We start from the raw sequence: 21,408 nt of genomic DNA on the forward strand, positions 1-21,408 counted from the left end.
AAGCCCTGCTGGGCAGGGGGTGCGGCCTGAGGTCACCTGGCCTGGCGGGGGGGGGGGGTGCAGCCTCGGGTCCCCTGTCAAGCCCCGCGCCGGGGGGCACAGCCTCAGGTCCCTGCTGATTGCTCGTTACGGGAACTCGGCCTCCGCTGTGGGTGCAGCCATCTTGTGTTATGGAAACCCCACCTCCACTGTGAGCACAGCCATCTTTATGGTGGAGTGACGGTCAATTTGCATATTCCTTCTTTATTATGTAGGAGGATAATAGTAAACTCTCTAGTTATGTAGTTTATATGCCTAATAAATATTTCCCAAGAGATCTTTGCCACTACTTACACCTTAGGGTTAATTTTGTCAATTTTCATGTTTCACTGACCTTGGTATCATCCTTCATTGTAATATATTTAATAGATGATTTGGTATAAATGAAAGCTATGTTCTCCAGAATGCTAATATTTTCTTCATATTCAGTGGATTTTATCACTGAAAGCGACTAACTTAGAAATAGTCTGTTCACATAACCTTCTTCCTTTTCTTTTTAATTATCAGAAGAGGAAACTATTGGCCCAGAGGGGGAAGTGAAATCTTAGAGGTCATCTAGTTTGCTAGTGACATAAATGAGATTAGAAAAATAAATTCAGGTTTCCTGATTATTGGCTTTTCCCTTATACAAGCATTTTCCTAAGTATGTTATGAAGTGTACAGTTTCTTTGGAATAGCACTGTGTTTTATGTGCCAGATGTTCACTTTTATTTTACTTTATATTGTATCTCCTTTCTTTCTTTTTTTTTTAATATATTTTTTATTGATTAAGATATTACATATGTGTCCTTGTCCCCACGTTACCCTCTCATGCCCTCACCCCCCCGTTGTCCATGTCCATTGATTAGGCCTATATGCTTGCATATAAGTCCTTTGGTTGATCTTTCCCCCTTACCCCCACCCTCCCCTACCTTCCCTCCAAGTCCCGACAGTCCAATCAATGCCTCTCCGTCTCTGGATCAGTCCTTGTTCATCAGCTTATGTTGTTCATTATATTCCACAAATGAGTGAGATCATGTGGTATTTATCCGCTCTCCAGTTCCATCCATGCTGTGGCAAATGGTAAGAGTTCCTTTTTCTTCTTCCTCTTCTTAAAGAATACCTTTCAGCATTTCATATAATGCTGGTTTGGTGGTGATGAACTCCTTTAGCTTTTTCTTATCCGTGAAGCTCTTTATCTGACCTTCTATTCTGAATGATAGCTTTGCTGGATAAAGTAATCTTGGTTGCAGGTTCTTGCTATTCATCACTTTGAATATTTCTTGCCGCTCTCTTCTGGCCTGCATGGTTTCTGTTGAGAAATCAGCTGACAGTCGTATGGGTACTCCCTTGTAGGTAACTGACTGTCTTTCTCTTGCTGCTTTTAAGAATCTCTATCTTTTGCTCTTGGCATTTTAATTATGATGTGTCTTGGTGTGGTCCTCTTTGGATTCCTTTTGTTTGGGGTTCTCTGTGCTTCCTGGACTTGTAAGTCCATTTCTTTCACCAGGTAGGGGAAGTTTTCTGTCATTATTTCTTCAAAAAGGTTTTCAATATCTTGCCCTCTCTCTCCTTCTGGTACCCCTATAATTCTGATGTTGGTACGCTTGAAGTTGTCCCAGAGGTTCCTTACACTATCTTCATATTTTTGGAATCTCTTTTTTCTTTTTCAGTTGGGTATTTTTTGTTTCTTTGTATTTCAAATCTTTGACTTGATTCTTGGGATCCTCTTGTCTGCTGCTGGATCTCTGTAAATTATTCTTTATTTCAGTCAGTGTATGCTTAATGTCTAGTTGGTCCTTTTTCATGTCCTCCATGGTCTCACTATACTTATTGAGGGATTCATTAAATTTATCGGCGGTTTCCATAAAATTCTTGAAAAACCTTATAAACGTGGCCTTGAACTCTATATCCAATCGTTTGCTTTCCTCCATTTCTGCCATTTGTGACCTGTTTCTTTGTCTCCGCATTTTGGCAGCTTCCCTGTGTTGATAGAGTGGCCCTGCGCGCCAGGTGTCCTGTAGGGCCCAGTAGCTCAGCCTCCCCAGTTACCTGGGGTGGACACTCTTGGTGCACTCTTGGTGCCTTGGTTGTTGTAGGATCACTGGGAGGAATTGACCTCCAGGCCAATTGGCTGTGAGAATAAGCTGTGTCTAAAGTGGGAGAACTTCTGTGCTGAAGACACCCTTCTGGGGCAAGACTTGCTTCAGTGGGGCTTTGGTGCTCACTGAGTCTGCTCCCTGAGTGTGTCCCTTATGGATCTGAGGAGTTGCATGATCCCCCTCTGACCACTGGGTACAGTGGCTCCTGGATCTAAGGAGGTGCTAATTCAGCCTCTGCCTGAGGCCACACAGCAGGAGCCACGAAGAGGCTCAGCTGTGAAGCAATGCAAGCTGCTGCGGGGCCTTGGGCCTTCTCTTGGAAGTTCCGGGTCTGCCTGGCTCGGCTGCAGTTAGGTACATTCACATGCAAAAGCCTCTGCCGCAGCCTGGGTGGGGCGGGGTCTCAGGGAATCAAAGGGCGGATCAAGCAGCTATGGCTGATTCTCCGCCCGGAGTCGCGGGTCTCAGTGACCCGCTAATTGCTGCAAGCACCTCTGAGGGAAAGCCCCCTTCATGTTCGCCCGCTGCCGGACAGACCAGCTTCTCCCTGTATGAGTCCTGGGTCCCCAGAGACTTCCCGGAACTGGAGTTCAGAGCAGTCGGGAGCTTGTGATTCAAAAAGACAGCCGCGTCCTCAGGTGCCACCCCCTTTACTCGCGCGCACGCGAGCCGCCGTACCTCTGCACTTCACCTCCGCAGCGCCTCTGGCTCTCAGTGTGCTTTTCTTTCCTTCTAGTTGTAGAATTTACACTCAGCCAGCCTTTCTGTTGTTCTGGATGATGTTTGCTCAGTCCTTTGCGGTAATTTTCAATTGTTGCGTGAGGCGACAATTTCCCGGTGTTTACCTATGCCGCCATCTTAGTTTCTTGTCGTACCTCCTTTCAATTCGCTTCTCCTCCTGTCCCAGCTTTATTGAGATATAATTGACATATAACATTGTATAAGTTTAATGTTTACAACATACTGATTTGGTGTACTTACTTTGCAATATGATTACCACCATTGAGTTAAGTATCACCTCTTATCATTCCATTATGTCACATAATTACCCTTTTTTTGTGATGAGAATATTTAAGATCTATCTGTTAGCCACTGTCAAGCATCGTTAACTGTATTTGATCCCCAGAACTATAGTTTGTTTTTTTCCTTCACAACTATACTTCTAACTGGAAGCTAGAATAGCACTGTTTTCCAAATGTTTTCAATAGATGTTATTAAAAAAAGTTTTGAGTTCATAAATAAGAAAATCTTGTATTAATATACTTTTTTACCTCTTTGGCAGATGCCAGTTCTTCATAGATGATTGTTTTAAATTTTAGAAATAACTAGAGTAACATCTCAATTTACAAAAAAATGTTAGCATCAATATTTGAGCCAAGAAGTTCTATGGAGCCCTGGCAGGGTAGCATTGTCCCTGATACACCAGGTTGTGAATTCAATCCCAGTCAGGCCACATACAAGAATCAACCAGTGAATACATAAATAAGTGGAAGAAGAGATCAATGTTTCTCTCTCCCCTTTCCTCTCTCTCTCAAATCAATAAATTTAAAAAAAGTCCCATGGTAAGATTTATCCTAAGGCAGTATGTAATTTATAATTTTAGATTTTAACTTTATTTTTTAGTAGTTTCAACTTTATAGGAAAATTAAGAAAGTATAGAGTTCCCATAAACTTCACTGCCCCCATTTTTCCTGTTAACCTGTATATTTGTTATAATTGGGGAACAATTATTGGTACATTATTAACTCACATTACAGTACAATATTAACTCATATTACATTACATTTACTTTAGGGTTTACTCTTTGTGATGTACATTCTATGGGTTTTGACACATGTATAATGACATGTATCCACCATTGCTGGCTAGAATAGTAGCAGTGTATTCAGTGGTGAGTGAAATTAAAGGAGAAGAAGGAGGAATTAGAAATACTCTGTTAAAAGGTACTTGCACTATTTGAGAAAATCAAATTGCTTTTTTACTGGCACATATACAGGAATTGTGTAACATCGATGTTCAAGTTACCTGTATTGAATGTTTGGAAACTAATTTTTAAAGAGATGATAAACTTTTGGTACTTCGCCTTAACAGTTTCTGGAGAAACAAGCAGAAGTGGAAGCATTCTCTTCACTAATTTTTTAGTTATTGTTCTACTTATCCATCAAGTCCAATTCAAGTACCATTGTTTCCCCTGAAGCTTTTCCAGATATTTAAGAAGTTTTCCCTTCTTTGGAGTTATAACTTAAAATCTTTTTTTTCATTGTTTCCTTTTTTATTGAATTTCTTGACATTGGTTAATTAAATCATATAGGTTTCAGGTATACAATTCTATAATACATCATCTGTATATAGTATTGTGTGTTCACCATCCCAAGTCAGGTCGCCTTCCATCACCATCTATATCTCCCTATACCGCTCTCCCCCATCCCATTTTCCTTCTGATAATCACCATACTGTTGTCTGTGTCTATGAGGTGGTGTATTTTTTGTTTGTTTTGTTTTTTGCATGCGTGTGTGCACGAGTCTGTATTTGCTTGAATTGTGGTAAAATACACATAAAATTTACTTTGTTAACTTTTTATGTGTTCACTTTGGTGGTATTAAGTACACATTGTTGTGCCAGTCAACACCATTCATCTTTAGAACTCTCTGCATCTTGCAGAATTGCAATTTTTTACACATTAAACAATAGCTTCCCATTACTTTCTTCCTCCTAGCTGCTGGCAGCCACTATTTTTTCTGTCCATATGATTGTGATTACTTGAAGTGCCTCATATAAATGGAATCATAAAATATTTTTCTTTTTAGATCTGGCTTATTTTATTTAATGTCCTCAAAGTTTATCCGTGTTAAAATTTCCTTTTTGAGACTGAGTATTCCATTGAATATACCTTTTTTTTTCTTTTTTTTTCTTAATTCATCTGCCGAGGACAGCTGTGTTGTTTCCATGTTTTAGTTCTTGCTTAGCATCACTTTGAATATTTCTTGCCACTCCCTTCTGGCCTGCAAAGTTTCTGTTGAGAAATCAGTTGACAGTCTTATGGGAGCTTCCTTGTAGGTAACTAACTGCTTCTCTCTGTTCATAAGAATCTCTTTGTCTTTAACACATTGTATGCGGGAAACGTGTTTACACGTTCTACCAGTGTAGTAGAGCGCAGGACACGTATTAATACGTTTTTTATAGACTAGCGGTAGAATGTGGGTAACGTATAAATACGTAAACTAAAGTTATCGTAATTTTACTGAACGTTGCCATTTGCGCAAAAAATTAGCAAAAATGGCCCGCGCCAACTGTTAGCACGCGATAAAACTACCCGCAAACAATGTGTTAACTTTTGGCATTTTGATTACGGTGTGTCTTGATTTGGGCCTTCTTTGAGAACACGGTGCTTCCTAGACTTGTATGTCTATTTCCTTCACCAGGTTAGGGAAATTTTCTGTCATTTTTTTTTTACATAGGCTTGCAAGTTCTTGCTCTCTCTTCCTTCTCCTTCTGGCATCTCTATGATAATGAATGAATGTTGGTATTCTTGAAGTTGTCCCAGAGGCTCCTTATACTGTCCTCATTTTTTTTGGATTATTTTTCTTTCTAAGGTTTTTTATTAATTTTTAGAGAGAGGAAGGGAGAGGAAGAGAGAGAAACATCAGTGTGAGACATTAATCAGCTACCTCCTGTATGCCTTCCCCCAATCTCCCCAGGATTGAGCTAATAACCAGGGCATGTGCCCTGACTGGGAAGCAAACCAGTGACCTTTTGGTCATGGGACAAAGCTCAACCAACTGAGCCACACCAGCCAGGGCTGGGTTCCTTTTACTTTTTGCTGTTCTGGCTGGATGTTTCTGCTCCTTATCTCTATCTAATCTCTGATATGATCCTCTGCTTCATCTACTCTACTGTTAATTCCCTGTAATGTATTCTTTATTTCTGACTGGTTCTTTTTTATGTTTTTAGTTTTGTTTCTAAGTTTCCTTTTTCTTTGTTGAAGGTCTCACTGAGTTTACCTACTGTTCCCCTAGTTTATTGAGCATTCTTATAACCAGTGCTTTGAACTCTGTGCCTAATAGATTGCTTGTCTCAATTTTGTTTAGTTCTTTTTCTGGAGTTTGGTTCTTTTCTTTCATTTGGGACATGTTTTTTTGTCTCCTCATTTTGGCAGCCTCCCTGTGTTTGTTTTTATGTATTAGGTAGAGCTATAAAGTTTCCCAAGCTTGATAGAGTAGCCTAATGTAATATGTATTGTGTAGGGTCCAGTGGCACAGCCTTTCCATTCACCTGAGTTGGGCATTCCAGGTGTGCTTCCCCCCCGCCAGCCCCCCACCCCATGTGCACTGTGTGCACCCTCCTGTTGTAGATGACTGTGAAGCAAGACCGGCTGCCACTAGTGCTGGGCCTGACGCTACTTATGATTGGTATGGACATGCCAAGGCCATATGCTGCTTGTTTGAGAGATTTTAGAAAAGTCTGAAGCATGGTCCAAGACAGGCCCCTACACATGGAAAAGCCACTGGAAACAGCTTGGGTGGGCCCTCACGTTGAGTTCGGCAACAATGATAGCCAGGTTGATGGAGACTCAGATATGGCACCTGCCTGCCAGCTCTGTGGGGAGGGGCTCAGAAAAGGAACAATGGCCTCTGCCAGTACTTCTGCCTGGGAGAAAGCTGCTTGTCCAGCTCTCATCCTGATGCCAGACAGTTCAGTTCTTCCTTGTATGTTTCTGGTTTCCTTCAGGAAGCTGCAGCCCCCGTGCTTGAGCCCTTTAAGAGGAACATCTGGGACTCCAGCAGTCCTCTGTCTCACTCACCCACAAACCCCGTTTGTTTTTACAGCCAGAAGTTACGGGGTCTTCTCTTCCTGGCACTGGAACTGTGGACTGGGAGGTCTGGTGTGGGGCTGGGACCCCTCACTCCTCTGGGGGCTTCTCTGCAGCCCAGATATCCCTTCTGATATTTATCAGCCACATGTGGGTGTGGGACCAGCCCCTCCTACTAGCCTTGATGTGGCTGCTCCTTTATATCCTTAGTTGTAGGACTTCTGTTCAGCTAGCTTTCTGAACAGAAATGGTGGTTCTATATGATGGAAGCCCCCTTTCATTCTTTTAGCAAGTTTTTTACAGAGTAAGATTTTTCATTTATGAGGTCCAATTTATCAGTTTTTTATTGTGCTGTTCTTAAATATAAGATGCTTTGCTTATCTCTATGTCCTGAAAAATTTCTCCTATAAGTTTTTCTGAAAGTTTTAACATTTGACACTTTTTTTTCTTGTAGTTGGTATATTAAGGAGACACTCATAAATTTCAAGAATTGCTTAATTTCTGATATCCAGTTTTAAGTTTGGGAACATGACTTTTTTTGTTGCTGTTAATCCTCATCTAAGGATTATTTTTCCATTGCTTTTCAGAGAGAGAGAGAAAGGGAGAGAGAGAAAAAAAAAGAGAAACATCTATGTGAGGTAGACACATCAACTAGTTGTCTCCAGCATGCACCCAGACTGGGCAGGGAGTGAACCTGCAACCCAGTTACGTGCCCTTGACTGGGAATCAAACCCGAGACCCTTCATGCATGGGGCCACTTGAGAAACACTGGCCAGGGCAACACATGACTTTTAAACAACAATTAAAGCTATTTATCATAATTTGTTATACTACCAAGATTCAATTACAGTTACTTTGAAGCATACGTTAAATGGTTTAAAGCAGTGGTTGCCAACCTTTAAGACCTTATCCGTGGACCACCGGTTGGCGACTGCTGGTTTAAAGTAAGCCTGTAACATACCTAAAAAACACCTTCATGCCTCAGACATGCAAATTGTCCATGTAAAAGTATCATCACTCTTAATTTCTAAGTTAGCCTGCTCCAGAAGTCACTACTCTGATGCTTATCACGTTGCAAAGAGAAAGTAAAAATGTAACCAAGGACTGATATAGTTACATATATTTTTTAAAAGATGGCATGAAGAAGGGATTCATAGGTGTAATTCTATAAGTGCAAGTCCTCAAGAAGCAGCTTATTATGATAAACCCCTTCTTTGGAAAGGTATCATTTCTTTCAGTGATACCGCAGGGTAAATTATATGCCATGCCAAATAACAGTTGAGGCAATAGAATAAATGCAGAGGTATTACAGTGAATCCCACTTAATGGAAATATACAGAGTAACACTTCTCTACAAATTAAGTTCTCTTTGACTGCCAGTTAAATTAAGGGTCATAGACCAAAATCAATTCATATACCTAGCATTTCAGTAAGCTATTCTATGTACATAGCTGAAATTAATTACAAAGTGTGGCCAATCAAATGCTAGGGAAAATTATTAAAAGTAGTTTTTACAGGTATTAAATTTACCATGTACACTGAAGTTATAAATACAGGGCGAAGTCAGAGCTTTTATATTTGAGTTTCTTCATCATTTAACTGTTAAAGCACTACTATCGATGTATATAAAGAGCCAGGGTCTGTTAGGTTCAAAACGACCGAAAAGATGACCGAACTCCAGGCTGCACACGTAGCAGGCTCGGGTGGGCGGGGGCTGGCGAGCAGGCTGAACTGCTGACCGCTCCGGGGGTGGGGGGGGGGGGGGAGGGAGAGAGAGAGAGAGAGAGAGAGAGAGAGAGAGAGAGAGAGAGAGAGGCGGGGCTGATCAGGAGCTGCCGGTGAGGCCTGGAGAGAGAAGCAGGATCTGATCCGCAGCCTCCGTGGCAGCTTGCTGATCAGCCCTTGCCTCTTTCTTTCTCCAGGCCTCGCCAGCAGCTGCACCTCTCTCTCTCTCTCTCTCTGAGAGGTCAGCAGTTCAGCCCGCTCGCCAGCACCCCAGGGCAGCTGCTGATCGGCCCCACCTCTCCGATCAGGCCCAGAGGTAGGCCTGGAGACGCTGACTGGCAAAGAAACTGACCAATCAGAACCAAATCTGGGTGAACTGCGAGGAGCCAATGGCTGCCTAGGAGGCGAAGCTTCTGACGCTGACTGGCATAGAAACTGACCAGTCAGAACCAAATCTGGTCCCAAATTGCGAGAGGGATGTCCAGCAGTCTGACATCCCCCAAGGGGTCCCTGATTGGAGAGGCTGCAGGCTGAGCTGAGGGCACCCCCCAGCCCCTGCGCACAAATTTTGTGCACTGGGCCACTAGTAGTTGAATCCTATATAATAAAAGCCTAATAGGCTAAATTTCTGGTCGTCCAGTTGGCTGTTCAACCAATCAAAGCATAATATGCTAATGATATGCTGAGGCAGCTCAACTGCTTGCCATGACGTGCACTGATCACCTGGGGGCAGACAGTCGACTGTTTGACCAATTGCTATGACATGCACTGACCACCACGGGGCATACGTTCCAACTGGTAGGTTAGCTTGCTGCTGGGCTCCAGCCGATCGGGACTGAGTGGGATGAGCCAGACACGCCTTGGAACACTCCCACGGTCCCTCCCTGGCTGGACAACCTCCCACATCCCTCCCCGTCCCCAGTCGTGCACTGGTGGGGTTTCTCAGTCTGGTCTGCGCCCTCTCTCAATCTGGGACCCCTCAGGGGTTTCAGCCCAGTGGCAGAATGACCGGTTGCTGTGACAGGCACTCAACACAGAGACTGCCCCTTGGTGGTCAGTGCACTCCCACAGGGGGAGCAACACTCAGCCAGAGCCGGGCTCATGGCTGGCAAGCACAGTGATGGTGGTAAGGATGTCTGACTGACAGCTTAGGCCCGCTCCCTGTTGGAGCGGGCCTAAGCTGTCAGTCAGACATCCTCCGAGGGCTCCTGGACTGTGAGAGGTCACAGGTTGGGCTGAGGGACCCTCCCAAGTGCACAAATTTTGTGCACTGGGCCTCTAGTATTAAAACAAAAGCAATAGCAAGTGGTAAGTATATTTTGATTATAGTCCTTAACTCATTCACTACAGCATATAAAATGCCAACAGTGAGATTTATTCACTGGCCCCTTTAAGAAGTCTGACACTGAACACCATCCCTATGATAAATTGGCATGCCTTCATTTGGCATGCACTTGATAACTCTGTTTGACAATCAGACCTGGATGAGAGGTGATGACTGTGGTTTGGTTGTCAAGAGTAGCTATTGGCTTTTATTATTATTATTATTATTATTATTTTTTTTTTAATATGGAATGCTCTACGAATTTGTGTGCCATCCTTGCACAGGGGCCATGCTAATCTCTGTATCGTTCCAATTTTAGTATATGTGCTGCCAAAGCGAGCATAGCTATTGAAAGGCACACAGTGCTTCAATCAGTTGTATGTCCATAACACACAAAAAGGTCGTCTCCTTGTCTAGTGAAAACACCATGGTCCTTCTGATCTAAAACAGTGATAATATTTTCTGGCTCCAGTCCTGGTTTTTGGTGTCCTTCATCATGGAATGTTATCTTCTGGTCATTTTTCATATCTTTGTCAATGTGAACTTCTAGAATCTTCTCTCCAACTATCTTCCTTCCATTGCAGCTTTTGCATGTGTCTTCAGTGCATCTGACCTGGCATTCCATGCACACAGACTGAATTTGCTAAAGGTCCCATCTGATGAGTTCTCATTTGCATCCCAGTACCTCTGAGATTGGGCCAGTACTCTACTGCTCCTTTATTCCCACCTCAGTCTTCACATTTGTTACAGATCATATTTGTTTGCTGAGATAGTTTTCTTGTTGCACCATTATATAAATCTAAGGTTACTGAGAGCTGATGCTTCTTTTTATCTGCATCCTTCCTCCTCCTTCAAAGAATATATCAAAGATGTCAATGGGAGAGCCAAAACTGCCCCCTCTCCACCTTCTTTAATTGCCTGTTCTCCTTTGCCATATAATTCCCTTTTCTTTGCATCAGAGAACACTTCATAAGCTTGAGAAATCTGTTTAAACTTCTCTCCTTCATTTGGATTCATATCAGGTGGTACTTAAAGGCCAGCTTCCTGTAAGCCTTTTCAGTTCTTCTTGGGTGGCATTGGGTTTGACTCCCAGGACATCATAGTAAGTGGTTTCTTTTACCAGTTTTGACAGCCAGTGAGCAGTCCCCGGCCTGTGTGGGGGAGTGGGAAAGAGCCTATTGCTCTGTGCAGCTTGGGGAGCTGTACTCCCATTGAGCATTCTGGAAAGTCCCACCAACATTTTACATTCAAATCTGTGATCCATTTTGAGTTAAAATTTTAAATAAGGGGTAAGATTTAGGTTAAGGTTCTTTTTTTGGCCTATGGATGTCCAGTTGCTTCAGCACTGTTTCTTAGAAAGGCTACATTTTTCCTCTGTGGAATTGCCTGTATCTTTGTTGAAAATTATTTGGAAATATTTGTGTGGCTAGGCATTTTTTTTAAATAAGGAAAGGTAAAAAATAGAAAAAAATCACATGCAATTCCACCCCTCTGATATACTTATAACAGGGTAATATGCTAATTAGACCAGATAGACTGGACATCTTCCAGATGTCCTTCCAGACAAAGCCATGGTGGCGGGGGCTGAAGCAGAGGTTAGAGGCACGATCAGGCTGGCAGGGGAGATCGGTTAGGGGCAATCAGGCATGCAGGCAGAGGCAGTTAGGGGCAATCAGGCAGGCAGAGTGGTTGGGGGCGATCAGGCAGGCAGGCAGGCAGGTGAGTGGTTAGGAGCCAGTGGTCCCAGATCGTGAGAGGGATGTCCAACTGCCGGTTTAGGCTTGATCCTGCAGTTGGACATCCCCTGAGGGGTCCCAGATTGGAGAGGGTGTAGGCTGGGCTGAGGGACACCCCCCCCCTTCCCTCCCTGGGCACAAATTTCGTGCACTGGGCCTCTAGCCTATAATAATAAAGGCGTAATATGCTAATTAGACCAGACGTCCTTCTGGACGAAGCTGGGGCTGCGAGGGAAGCCTGGGTCCCAGGTGCCTGCCAGTGGCCAGAGGGAAGCCAGGTCCCCGGTGCCAGAAGGAAGCTGGTGCTGGCAGCTGGGGGAAGGAAGGCCTACTCTTGCACGAATTTTGTGCATCAGGCCTCTAGTCTATTAATATTTTATTGTGTTTCTTTCTAGTCTTTCCTTAAGCCTGTGTGTATGTGCATAAGATGATATATTTTTTGTTCTAAAAAACACAAATTGTTCATAGCTTTTTGTTCTTGTATTATGAGCAATCTTCTTTTATGTAGCTCTGCTGTAATTTATTATTTATGAGACTTTATAATATTCCCATTTTTTATAACAAAAATTCAACGCAAAATAATAGATTCTCAGTTTTAACTTGTTAAATTAATTTAACCTATGCATCATTTACCTTAAAAAGGACAAAACTCTACTTTACTTTTTGTCCACTTTTTAACCTACTATCTCTGCCAAGCATTGCAGTATGTACTAGTATTGGGCACTTTAGAGTAGAGTACTCCTTTGAATTGTATAATGTGAAGAGATTTCTGTGTATCAATTTACAGAGCACTGTTTCTACACTTTGGATATCTATCTACCTTGTCTACATCCTATGTAGGAACAAGGACTTGAGGCAGATTTCTGGAGATTCTATTCTCCTAGCTTTAGAAATTATATATAGCAACAGCATTTATACATCTACCTTGTGCTAAGAACTGTTCTAGGCTCCGGGGAGCGGACAAGGAACAAATACTATATGAAGTCCTGCTTAATTATGTTGTAGGCTGTAAGTAGCACCACTTTTATTCTAGTAAAGGAGGAAACTGAGGCATTCTTTTCTTTTGTCAGGATCCATTGTGCCATACAGCCTCTTGATTTATGTAGTTAGTTTGCTGTGTAACTTTCTAGGTGTGTTTGCTTGTTTGGTTGGTTGGTTGGTTTGGGGATCTTTTGAAATGATACTTCAAGGGCAAACTTAAAAAAAAAAAACTAACTTCTTTTATTTGTTCACCATATGATAGAATTATTTAAATAAGATACCTATATGTTCAGTTTGACTATTTTGACTATTATTTTAATATTTCTTCTTAAAAATAAGATTTGAGGTGATTTTTTAATAGGATGTGAATACTGTAGTTAATAGGATTGGAAAGTCAGATCCAAAAAAGTGCTGGGGTCCAACCCCAGCAGGTCCAGGGGTCCCCAAAGGTGTAGACGGAGTCAGCGAAGAAGGAAGGACACGGAGACAGCGTTCAGTTGATCAGCAGCCTAGCCAGGATCTCTAGCCAGGATCTCCAGCCAAGTTCTGGTCTGGATCTCCAGAGAGGTTCTGCTTCAGATCTCCAGCCAGGTTCTGTGTCCATGTTCTCTTGCTAGGTTCTCCAGCCAGGTTCTGTAGCCATGTTCCCTCGCTAGGTTTTCCAGTCAGGTTCTGCCCAGGTTCTCCAGCCAGGTTCAGTTACCAGGTTCTAGTCAGGTTCTCTTGCCAATTTCTGTAGTCAGGTTCAGTGCAGGATCTTTTGCCATTTTCTCTCCAGCAAAGTTCTTCTGTCTGTGTAGGTTCCTTCTTCTGAGTTCTGTCTTCTTCGTTCTGTGTTCTGAGTTCTGCATTCTAAGTTCTGAGTTCTAAGTTCTGTGTCTTGCTGTCTTGTTGCATCTGTATTTATACCAGTTGATTCAGTCCTATCAATCTCTATTACAAAGGTTAGGGCGTTTCTTATCTTCATTCCAGGGAGTAAAGATTATGTAGCTTAAGCACGATTGTTCGTAGTTAAAGTGATTAATTACCCGCCTGGCACCTAATTGAGGGGTTTTATTCCCTCCCTAACTTCAGGGGAAAATCCCTACCTGGGGAAACAACCTTTCTCAGAGAGGAGACCTTGGTTAAAACACATAGTGCCAAGAAGGTGAGCAAAAATATTAAGAACAATATGCCATATATGCCAGGTCCCTTGAAACAGCAAGGATGGACCGGCTCCCGGCAAATTCCCCCTTTTTTATTTTTTAAAAGCAGGCATTAAAAAGAAAAACCCCAATTGCTCTCTTGTATCCATTTTAAGAGTAGGATTGGCGCTTTCCGGTATTACCTGAGTCCTGATCTATCACCCCAGGGAGAGCTTGCCAATCCTGCACTTTCCCGGGGTGGAAAGGCTGCAGTGGGGTTAAGGATAAGGCTCCTTGGGCCTACCTTCTCCCATGCCTTTACATTTACCTTTCCTTCCTCAGAAAAGCATGGACATACTTCTTGTATAAAACGTTCTGTCTGACTGGGAGTAACCTTAATTCCTCTGCTAGCAAGCATATGTGTTAAAAGATCAATACAGAGTCTTATTTCTTTAGACTCAGTATGGCACATCTTCTTAATCTAAAGATCAATACAGAGTCTTCTTTCTTTGGACTCGGTATGGCACATCTTCTCAATCTAAGTTCTGTACTATCCACCTTCTTACCCTACTTATCCTCATAGGGGGGTTTGCAGCACCCTGGTGGAGTCCTATCCGTCCCGAATGTGGGGGTTCTCAATGGGGGGGGCTTACCTAGGGGAATCCTGTTCCAGGGGTTCCCAAAGGTGTGGACAGAGTCGGCGAAGACTATCCACCCTCTTCCTACGGTGGAGTCCTATCCATCCCGAGAGTGGGGCGCTTACCTAGGGGTCCCTGTTCGGGCGCCATATGCTGGGGTCCAGCCCCAGCAGGTCCAGGGGTCCCCAAAGGTGTGGACGGAGTCGGCGAAGAAGGAAGGACATGGAGACAGCGTTCAGTTGATCAGCAGCCTAGCCAGGATCTCCAGCCAGGATCTCCAGCCAAGTTCTGGTCTGGATCTCCAGAGAGGTTCTGGTTAGGATCTCCAGCCAGGTTCTGTGTCCATGTTCTCTTGCTAGGTTCTCCAGGGTCTCCAGCCAGGTTCTGTAGCCATGTTCCCTCGCTAGGTTCTCCAGCCAGGTTCTGTGTCCATGTTCTCTTGCTAGGTTCTCCAGGCAGGTTCTGTGCAGGTTCTCCAGCCAGGTTCAGTCACCAGGTTCTAGTCAGGTTCTCTTGCCAATTTCTGTAATCAGGTTCAGTCCAGGATCTTTTGCCATGTTCTCTCGCTAGGCTCTGTCTCTAGGTTCTGAGGCCAGTTTCTGTCCAGGATCTTTTGTCATGTTCTCTCCAGCAAAGTTCTTCTGTCTCTAGAGAACGTTCTGTGTAGGTTCTGTGCCTAGGTTCTGTCTCTCTTGGTTCCGTATTCTAAGTTCTGTGTCTTGCTGTCTTATTACATCTGTATTTATACCAGTTGATTCAATCCTATCAATCTCTATTACAAAGGTTAGGGCGTTTCTTATCTCCACTCCAGGGAGTAAAGATTATGTAGCTTAAGCATGATTGTTCGTAGTTAAAGTGATTAATTACCCACCTGGCACTAGTTAAGAGGTTTTATTCCCTCCCTAACTTCAGGGGAAAATCCCTACCTGGGGAAACAACCTTTCTCAGAGACCTTGGTTAAAACACATAGTGCCAAGAAGGTGAGCAAAACATATTAAGAACAGTATGCCATATGTGCCAGGTCCCTTGAAACAGCAAGCATGGACTGGCTCCCGGCAAAAAAGGAGTGAGGAACTATGTAACTTTTAAGTAATTTAGCATCATTGCTGTGATAGAACACCTGATTTAACTATAAGCTTCCTGTGAGCCAGTCTTCTCATTACCCCAAATAACGATACATCACAAGTTCTTTAGAGGAGATGAAATTTTTTTTAGTGTTTAAATTATAAATGATTTTCAAAGTGTCAATTCCCTTATGAAAGAGCTACTGAGTGATGAGTGGATAGTGTTGACAACAATTTAACAGCACATATTCTATGGCTCTCAGGCTCTTTTTCATAATTTTTTAAAATAAAAAGAAAAGGGTATAATAACTAAAACTCAGCAAAGATGGATTATATAAGACAGTAGGCAAGTATGCTTCCAAATAATAGATTTTTTTAATACCCTAACTTGATCTAAGGTTATAGTATTTTCAATATCCCCTAACCATTATTGTTCTAGTTTGGACTTTTTCTAGCTAGATAGAAAACAATTACAAGGTTTTGTTTTCTAATGAAAAACTAGCATATCAGAAATCTATTTTGCTTATTGATGCTCTGGAAATCAGTTGAGGAAATCACATGTTTGTTTATTATTGTGTTAAGAAAGTTGAGAAGTATTTACACCTGACAAAAAGGCTGTTTCTTCTCTACAAGGGTACTTGTTATAGTAAAGCCTGTCGTTTTCTTCAGGAGGCAAGTGTAGATCTGCTCCTAGCACCTAAATGCAAAAGCTTGACTGAGACCACTAACAGCACCAAAGAATGATACAGATGATTTTAGCTTAAGAGATTTTCAAGATTTCCATTCTTGAAATAAACATTTACATGTCTGTTATGAATTAAAAACTTCATAGTTCCAGGAAATGTCATATCTTGGGCAGCATGGTGTCCCAGTTTGCTTGACTGAGTTCGCTTAAAAAAAAATCAAAACTGTTCAGGTAATTGATAGAGGTGACTAAGAGTGAGGTAGTATTCAACACTAAATGTTGGAATTGCATGTTGGAATAAGTGACACTGACACAGATTAGAGATGGTAATGTATAGCCATTCCTTTTTTCATAATAAGTTAAGCATCAGGTCTAGTTATCCTTTTCTTTAATAGACTTGATTTCTTTCAGAGCAGTTTTATGTTCACAGCAAAATTGAGTGTAAGGTACAGAAATTTCCCATATATCCCTTGTCCCCAATATGCATAGCTTCTCCCATTCATTTAACTCTTAACAAGTGTACCACAATGACAAATAATATCACCCCAAAGTTAGTGGTTTATTTTAGGGTTCACTCTTGGTGTTGTACATTCTGTGAGTTTGGACAAACATATAATGACATGTATTCATTATTATGGCACCATAGAGAATAGTTTCATTAACCTAAAAATCCTCTGTCCTCTGCCTGTTCATCCTCTCCCCACCCCAACTGGAAACCTCTGATGTGTCCATAATTTTGCCTTTTCCAGCACGTCATATAATTGTAATTATATGTATGTAGCCTTTTCAGAATGGCTTTTTTTTTTTAACTGTGCAGTATGCATTTAAGATTCCTCCATGTCTTCCTGGCTTGTTAGCTAATTTCTTCTTAGCACTTAATAATTCATTGTATGGATGTACAGTTTATTTATCCATTTTCCCCCTGAAGGACAACTTGGTTGCTTATAAGTTTTGACAATTCTGAATAAAACTGCAATAAACATTCATGTATAGGTTTTTGTGGAGATACACATTTTCAATTGCTTGATATAAATACCAAGTAGCGTGACTACTGGATCATATGGTAACAGTATGTTTAATTTTCTAAGAAAGCACCAAACTGTCTTCTAAAGTGGCTGTACCATTTTGCATTCCACCAGCATTAAATGAGTTTCTTGTCCTCACCAGCATTTGATGGTATCAGTGTTACAGATTTTGGCCATTCTAATAATTTTACAGTGCTATCTCATTGTTTTAATTTGTTTTATTTCTGATGACATATGATGTGGAGCATCTTTTCATATGTTTACTTGCCATCTCTGTATCTTCTTTGGTAAAGTGTTAAGAACTTTGACCAATTTTTAAATTGGATTGTTTTCTTATTGTTGACATTTCCTAGCTCTTTTTGTATTTTGGATAATGATTATTTATCAGATGTGTCTTTTGCAAATACTTCTGTCAGTCCGTGGCTTGTCTTATTTATTATCTTGACGTTGTCTTTTTCAGAGCAGAAGTTTGTGGTTTTAGTGAAGTCTAGCCCTTTCTTTCTTTCATGAATTGTGCCTTTGGTATTGTATCTTAAAATCATCACCATACCCAGAGTCATCTAGGTTTCTTCTTCATTATCTTCTAGGACTTTTATAGTTTTGTGTTTTTCATTTAGGCCTGTGATCTATTTTGAATTTATTTTTTGTGACAGGTGTAAGGTTTGTGTCTAGAGTCATTTTTTTGCATGTGGAGGTCCAGTTCTGGCACCATTTGATGAAAAGACTGTCTTTGCTCCATTGTATTGCTTTTGAGGCTGAAATTTTTAAAAATTACATGAAAGTAATTTATGAGTTAGTGGTCACCTTTTCTCAGAGAACAGTGTCTGCTGTTACTTTTTCCAATCATCCATTTTAGTATATGAATATCTGTATTGAAATTTTAGAATGGTTACCATCCATAGGCCATGGGGTTTTATTGCAAAGGACTCCCGTGTGTGTGTGTGTGTGTGTGTGTGTGTTTTCTCCATAGGAATATTGAAAGTGTAATTACTCAGAGGGAAGGTGGGGGAGGGTGGGTGGGTAGGAGGAGATCAACCAAAGAACTTGTATTCATATATGCATAACTCATGGATACAGACAATAGGGTGGTGAAGGCCTGGGGTGGGAGGCAGGGGCAGACTAGAAGAGGTCAATGGGGGAAAAGGGGACCATATGTAATACTTCCAACGATAAAGGTTAAAAATAAAAAGAAAGTAATTAATATCATGTTGGTCCTTGACATTTTTGGTCCTTGACATTGAGAATCATGACGTTATGGAATGCTGTTATACTTGGAGTCTTAAAGACTTACTGTGTGGGGTTTTTTTAAAGATTTTAAAATTGGTTTTTAGAGAGAGAGTAAGGAAGAGGATGAGAGAGGGAGAAACTTTGACTTGAAAGCAACACATAGATTGGCTGCCTCCTGCACTCTTCCCGCTGGGAATTGTGCCCAAAACTTGAGCATGTGCCCTGACCTGGAGCCTGACCGGCAACCCCTTGGTGCCTGGGACAACACCCAACCAACTGAGGCACACCAGCCAGGACAAAGACTTACCTCTTATTTGTCCTTATTTGACCTTTGTTCGTATTTAAATGTACATAAAATACATAACATTAGAGGGACACCAGAATTCATTGTGTTTGAATGAACTTGGCACAGAGCACCCAGCAATTCTTAGCTGCTCTAACAACATTTCTCACTTCCTTTTACTACAGAGAATTTTAAAGAAATTTGTTACTTAACAAAAGTACTTTCAAAAGTAATGTTTGAAAAAAAATCAAGGCTGATTGCATGCATTATATGAATTAGATAAGCCCAAGAGGATTTAAGTATAGTATAGGTAGGGGGTTTCTACAATAGGACTTGCTATAGTTAAGGTATGAGACCTTGGAGCCAATAAGGCTGAACTCAGGAGCTCAACTGGGCCACCTTCCTAATACAGGTTTCCCCACTATCTGACAGCAGAGTGTTCCTATGAAACCTTTCGTAAGCCTAAATGGCATAAAGTGAAGAAGCAATTGCCATTGATTTATATGGGAAAATTTTTATCATTCCCTGACCAACCCCCCCTCCCTCAGTAACCTACCAAATCATCCTATATAATAAAAGGGTAATATGCAAATTGACCCTAACAGCAGAATGACTGGGAATGACTGGTCACTATGACACACACTGACCACCAGGGGGCAGATGCTCAATGCAGGAGATGTCCCCTGGTGGTCAGTGCGCTCCCACAGGGGGAGCTCTGCTCAGCCACAAGCCAGGCTGATGGTTGCCAGCACAGCGGTGGTGGCAGGAGCCTCTCCCACCTCCTGAGCAGCACTATAGATGTCCGACCGCAGCTTAGGCCTGTTCCCCACTGGCAAGTGGACATCCCTGAGGGCTCCCGGGCTGCCAGAGGGATGTCTGACTGCCAGCTTAGGCCCGATTCCCCAGGGAGCGGGCCTAAGCCAGCAAGTGGACATCCCCCGAGGGGTCCCAGACTGCAAGAGGGCACAGGCCAGGCTGAGGGAACATGTGCACCGGGCCTCTAGTACCAAATATTACAAAAACCTTTGTTTTATTTACCATGATTGAACTGTTTAGTTAAGTCCAGTTTTACGCTATAGCTAATACCCTTTCAAACTCTTCAAACTCTTTTAGGCTTTTCTGATACCTTAGGACACATCTTACTAACAGATGCACATACTAAATCAAGATACAGTACATATGCTTACAGTCACAATTCAAAGCTACACCAGCTTGATTCTGAGATGCTGAGTGTATTTCCCTAGGAAGGAGTTTGGTGGCGCCACTCCCACTACTTGGTATGTGCTGTCTCTATAATGCCGTGGTTCTCAACCTTCCTAATGTGACCCTTTAATACAGTTCCTCATGTTGTGATGACCCCCAACCATAAAATTATTTTCGTTGCTACTTCATAACTGTAATTTTGCTGCTGTTATGAATCGTAATGTAAATATCTGATATGCAGGATGTATTTTCATTGTTACAAATTGAACATAATTAAAGCATAGTGATTAATCACAAAAACAATATGTAATTATATATGTGTTTTCCGATGGTCTTAGGCGACCCCTGTGAAAGGGTCGTTCGACCCCCCAAAGGGGTCGCAACCCACAGGTTGAGAACCGCTGCTATAATGGCTCACTGCAAAACAAATGCTGAACACTGTTTTTGCTTTTCACCTTTTTTCATAAAAGCAATAATCCTCTTTGGATTTCTTTTTGTTAAGAAAAACAGTACTGCCCTAACCGGTTTGGCTCAGTGGATAGAGCGTCGGCCTGTAGACTCAAGGGTCCCAGGTTCGATATTGGTCAAGGGCATGTACCTTGGTTGCGGGCACATCCCCAGTAAGGGAGTGTGCAGGACGCAGCTGATCAATGTTTCTCTCTCATCGATGTTTCTCTCTCATCGATGTTTCTAGCTCTCTATCCCTCTCCCATCCTCTCTGTAAAAAATCAATAAAAAATATATTTAAAAAAAAACAAAAAGAAAGAAAAACAGTACTAATGTCGGTCTTTCCTAAAAGTATAAAAGCAAAGTGGTGTACTGTGAACTTTCTGATGGCGGGGGGAGGAAAGGTGCAGATCTGTAGTATAAGCTAATTAAGCAACACACTTCTCTCATCTGTGGAATGGGTACAAAACTAGAACCTGCTTTACAGGGTTATTTAAATCATAAATGAGATTGTTCATGTATTAGCAGACTATCTAGCACAGAGTAGCAAACAATAAATATTTAGTTTTGTTTTTACTTTGTATTATCAACTAGTGAGACAATCACTAAACCTCAGTTTAAATTTTGACTTTAAGACAGCGATGTCTTATAACTACAGATGTCAAGTTAAAAGTTTCTAATTTCATTTTGATTAAATGGAATAGTTTATAAAAGTCTGTACTACAGCAGCATTTTCAACCTTTTTCATCTCATGGCACACATAAACTATTGAAATTCTGCAGTGCATCAAAAATACCTATTTTTGCTGCTCTTACAAAGTTATAATTTTGATTCATTCACACTGGACTGCTACTTTTGTATTGGCTGTTATGTTTTTATTTGATAATCTAAGGGAAAAGAGGTCAGTGCCCCTGATTAAATAGGTATTGCATGTTTTAAAAATTTTTGTGGTGTACCGGTTGAAAATTGCTGCAATATAGCAAGATAATTAATGTTTTGAACTGTACATTTTCTAC

General features: G+C 41.7%; 1 protein-coding gene, 1 non-coding gene and 1 pseudogene across 21 annotated transcripts in view; 1 reads left to right on the forward strand and 2 right to left on the reverse strand.

Annotated features, from left to right (window-relative positions):
- Positions 1 to 21,408, forward strand: part of ERBIN (erbb2 interacting protein) — a 126,768-nt gene that overhangs the window by 11,467 nt on the left and 93,893 nt on the right. The gene's annotated exons all lie outside the window — the stretch shown is intronic.
- On the reverse strand, positions 10,219 to 10,322 carry LOC118657143. Its single transcript, XR_004967880.1, has one exon. It is a non-coding gene; the product is annotated as a U6 spliceosomal RNA (small nuclear RNA).
- On the reverse strand, positions 10,325 to 11,243 carry LOC118655988 (annotated as a pseudogene).

Source organism: Myotis myotis, unplaced genomic scaffold, assembly GCF_014108235.1.
Source record: "Myotis myotis isolate mMyoMyo1 unplaced genomic scaffold, mMyoMyo1.p scaffold_m19_p_5, whole genome shotgun sequence".
NCBI lineage: Eukaryota > Metazoa > Chordata > Mammalia > Chiroptera > Vespertilionidae > Myotis > Myotis myotis.